The 5,016-nt window shown below is 40.9% G+C and overlaps 1 non-coding gene and 1 pseudogene across 1 annotated transcript; both read left to right on the forward strand.

Moving 5' to 3' along the window:
- The first annotated feature begins 545 nt into the window (after window positions 1-545).
- Window positions 546-654, forward strand: LOC111741082 (annotated as a pseudogene).
- Window positions 655-3,779: 3,125 nt separating this feature from the next.
- Window positions 3,780-3,898, forward strand: LOC111741063. Its single transcript, XR_002780864.1, has one exon. It is a non-coding gene; the product is annotated as a 5S ribosomal RNA (ribosomal RNA).
- Window positions 3,899-5,016: the final 1,118 nt, after the last annotated feature.

Here is a 5,016-nt window from a genome sequence, read left to right on the forward strand (position 1 = left end):
AGAAGAACTCTGTGTAGTCTGAGCAAAAGGTAGACTTAGAAACGAAGAGATATTTGTCGAATGATGAAGAAGATTATTTTTCTTCTCCCCAAAATAATAAAAATATGCCCTTCAAAACTCCAAGAAAAAAAAGTTGTACTAATCGTGATCTAAATATAAGCATAATTTTGAACAATTGATGGAGAACACAAAAAGATAACCTGTTTGATTTTAACGTGAGTCTCCTTTAAATCTTCGTATAAGGGTTCTGATATAAGACCGAGAGAAAAGGAAGCAGACTCCCTCTGTACTACCTGGTTCACTGGGGGAAACAATATTTACATCATCATCAAAATGTAAAGGCTGTCGATTGGATTTCAACCTTAAGATCGATCTGCAGATAAACCATGGACGACATAAATGTGATTAAAGATCCGAATGTAAATGTCATCAGCTTTGACAAGGTAAAAGGAAAGATAAAGCTGGCAGAAGTTGGGATGTTGAAAGGGGAGGGGAGAAGAGGTGAAGGGATGAGTGCGAGATCTAATGATGGCCTCATCTTAAAAGTCTATGGCCATGCCACCTTGAACAAGCCTGATCTCGGAAGCTAAGCAGGGTCAGGCCTGGTTAGTACTTGGATGGGAGACCGCCAAGGAAGAACAGGTGCTGTAGGCGTAAAAAATAAAAAAAAATAAGGGATTGTGAGCTGACAAGGTCCTTGCAATCTGTGAGGTCAACCAAGTGTTGCCTCACCTGAAAAAAAAAAAAAAGGTGAGCACCCAAGGATTACTGTCTTACATTAGGGAATAAGAATTGGATATTTTGAGTATATTATTTAAAATCGCTTTCCCAGACAAGAAAAAGCTGATTGAGTTCATCACCACCAAAGCAGTATTACAAGAAATATTAAAGGGACTTCTTGAAGAACAAAAAATAAAAAATATGAATAAAATATCGCAAAGGAAAAAAATCTTCACTAACAAAGGCAAACACATAATAAAAGCAGAGCATCAACCAACACTAAAGCTAACACAAGGTTAAAAGGCAAAAGCAGGAAGATCATGCGTAATTACAACAGTAAATTAAGGGATACACACAAACACACACACAAAAGAAATAAAAATAATGAAAAAAACATAAATTTGGAGGGGACGAGTTAAAATTGTAGTGATTTGAGAATGTGTTCGAACTTAAGTGACCATCAATTTAAAACAGACTGCTATCAACATAGCTTGGTATATGTGAAGCACATGGTAACCACAAACAAAAAATCGACAAGAGATATACAAGAAATAAAGAGAAAGGACTCCAAACACGACGCTGCAGAGAATCATCAACATACAAGATGAGAGAGAGCACGAGACTCAGAAAAGAACTGAGAACTACAACAACAACCAGAAAACAAGTAATAAAATGGCAATAACTACATCCCTATCGATAATTCCTTTAAATGTAAATGGATTAAACGCTCCAATCAAAAGGCAAATGGATAAAGAAGAGGTTGTACATATATACCATGGAATATTACTCAGCCATAAAAAAAAAAAGAATGAAATCTTATCATTTGTGATAACATGGATGGACCTAGAGGGTATCATGCTAAGTGAAAGAAGTCAGATGGAAAAAGACAAATACCATAAGATTTCACCAATATGTGAGATCTAAAGAAAGAAATTAATGAACAAACAAAACAGAAACAAACTCATAGATACAGAGAACAAACTGATGGCTGCCAAATGGGAAGGGGGTTAAGAGGCTGGGTGAAAAAGATGAAGAGATTAAGACGTACAAGTTGGCAGTTCCAAAACAGTCACAGAGATGTAAAGTACAGCTTAGGGAACATAGGCAAAAATACTGTAATAACCGTATATAGTGTCAGGTGGGTGCAAAACTTATCGAGGGGATCACTTTGCAAGTCATAGAAATATCTAACTACTATGCAGTACACCTCAAACTAATATTATATGGAATGTTAACTGTAGCTAAAAAAATTTTTTAATTTATAAAAATAAAAATAAAAGTAAAGTAAAAAACAATAAACAAAAAATAAAATCGCTAAGGTAAGTAGTATAAGAAATAAATATGATATCATTATGAATAATAGGAGGATACTGATGGAGGAATAAACAAAATCTTCATCTTTCATAGTAAGGAATCAGTTCAGGTCTAAAATTAAGAAATCGAGAAATAAAGATGTAATAATATTAAAGACCACACAAAACACAAAAACGTAGTGGTCGCCTTTGAAGGCTGGAAGTACACACATGAACTCATAGGGAGTTCTTTATGACCAGTTGACTGAAAAGAAAGAAAACATATCAGTTTACAGATGGTTCTGCACGATACATTGGCACCGATCAGAAGTGAACAGCTACATTACGAGCCCAATCAAGAGTGTCTTTAAAAGTCGGAGGTCAAAGGAAATCCCCGCCCCCACCCATGAGCAGAGATTCAAGCAATATCTTTGGATGTCCACTTTGGCTGAACAAACAGCCAGGAGTGAGGATCTGCATTAACTTGTGGGCTGTGGTGAATGGTTTTCCTAGATGAGCAAGGACTTAGAAAGCACGAGATTGGAAGATGGTGACAAGGAGATCTGGGGAAGAGATATGTAGATCGACCCCTTGGGGAGAGCATAGGTCACAAATCTATCGCATGCCTTCTGAATGCTCACCAAAGGGCAGTCACCCTGGAGGCGGTTTTCAGTAATCATATGGACAAGATGACACATTTCGTGGATGTCCATCTGCTTCTTCCTTCAGTCATCCCAAGGATTGCTCGATAGGACTCTGCCAAATGACCGTGGCGATGGAGTCTATGTGTGGGCTTAGCGATATGGAGGTCCTTTCACAAAACCCACCTGGCCACCGCCTTTGCTGGGTGTCTAAGCAGAGAACCATGCTGAGTCCTCAATAGAGCACTATGGCCTAAGGGGGTCAGCCAGGCACCTGATTGTACTGAAAGGGCAACAATTTGCTCTTCCTAGAATCCTAAGTAGCCTGGATCTAGATTTTTTTTCCCTACCTACAAAGCTTCTGCCAACCCTACCATGTATGAACTCTCCGAGTGCTTTATCCACACCGCAATGCTTCTGATCAAGGAGCTTGTTTTGCAGAAGGAAGGCATTGTATTAACTGATGGTCTTCCCACACGCCCCACCACCCAGAAGCAGCTGGTCAGATAGAACAGGGAAATAAATGGCTTACTGAAAACTCAGTTGATGCCAGTAAGACGACAATGTCCCAAAAGGCTGGCTTTTCAGGATGCAGGATACGCTGCGAATCAATGACCAACTTATGGTGATTCGTTGCCAGTACCAGAACACACAGGCCAGGGGAAAAGGGGGTGGAAGTGGGGGTGACTCCTCTCGCTGGTTTATCTGACAGCTCTCACAGAATTTTTGCTTCCTCTCCCCTCAACTTCAAGCTCTGTTGGTTTCGAGGTCTTGGGAACCAAGGAAAGACAGCTTCCACCAGAGACTCAGGAATGATTCTACCGACATGGAAGCCGAGACGGACCCCTGGGCAGAGGGAGAAGGAAGTTGAAAATATCAGCCTCCCAGAAACAAGAACTATAGGAACCGTGTTACGTATATGCACATACATGTGTCTCTGTATATAAATTCATTTCTCTTCTCTATCTTTCCCTTTTAATTTTATTTAAGAAAGGCAGTGGTTCACTTTATAATTTGGTCTTTAAGTTATAGAATATTCAGATGAGACCGTGACTAAATGTGAGGGGTAATCAACATCATCCAGAAGTGTGTACTGTGACTGTCACTCAAAAATGGATATAACGGAGTCTACGGCCATGCCACCCTGAACGTGCCCGATCCCATCTGATCTCGGAAGCTAAGCAGGGTCGGGTCTGGTTAGTACTTGGATGGGAGACCCCTTAGGAAGACCAGGTGCTGTAGGCATTTAAAAAAAATGGATATAATGGCTGTTGGGATTTTGTCTCCTCTTTTTGAGAACAAGGTGCGGGTCTTTGTACAAAGGTAGCCGTACCTCGTAAGGGGCAAGCATAAAACTGTGATTATCACTCGATGGAGTTTAAATAGGTGCAGAAGGATATGTAAGGATGAGCTGTGTCCGTTACGACGTTATTATCGCTGTTCTCCAAGTCTATCCTTCTCAACTCTGTTTTGTGATGCTGAGGCTGGGACTCTGCAAATCACCTTTCTTTTTTTTTTTTTTTTTTTTTTTTTTGCCAGCTGGCTCCCTGTTAGGTTCTGCCAATCATAGGGCTAGAGGGAAACCAGAAGGCTGGAAGAGAGAAAAGGGAGTGCCCTTCTCGTCCATGTCACTCCAGCCACGAAGCTCCGCCCCCCCCAGCAGGGGTCCATGCCAATTACCAGATTTTTATGGCATAAAGTCATCACACATCATCATCGAACGTGTCAGCTCTACTCAGCCAGAGCTCAGAGGACTGAGCCAGCTCCATACAGCCGCTTCTTCAAGCTTCTAAGGTCACATAACACTAACCTCTCCCCTTCATTCCGCCAGCCCAGGAAGTAATGGTTTCCTTCAGTAGTTATCATATCCATGCGGCTTCAATGTTCTCTTTTGGCTTTTAGGTCGTCCAATATGGGTTTAGCCCATTCTCTGTATTAAATTCTCTCTGTTAAAATAACTGATACAGTTTCTGTTTTTCTGACCAGATCCTGACTGATGCAGGCGGATAACTATCACTTTTTATTGCAAATCTTCTACACGCTTAGGATTTTTTTTTAACGCTGAACATATCCTACTTCTCAGCAATCTCTTACAATTCTGTGATATAACTGTGATGAGGTGCAGCAGCAGAATGCTGTGGGATCATCTAGAAGAAAAACCTCCTTCCGTGGGTCATGGAAGACTTCCTGGAGGAAGAGACATCTAAGCTGACTTTGATTGGGATTAGCCAGGCAGAGAGTGTGGGATACTGAGCCAGGTGTGGAGAATAACTAGCAAGCACAAAGCGAAGGAGGCAATAAGGTTCATTTCGCACTCCAAGAAGAGTTTGGCTGAAGAAGGGATGATGGGCCACATCAGGAAG

Source organism: Pteropus vampyrus, unplaced genomic scaffold (assembly GCF_000151845.1).
Source record: "Pteropus vampyrus isolate Shadow unplaced genomic scaffold, Pvam_2.0 Scaffold72, whole genome shotgun sequence".
NCBI classification, from domain to species: Eukaryota; Metazoa; Chordata; class Mammalia; order Chiroptera; family Pteropodidae; genus Pteropus; species Pteropus vampyrus.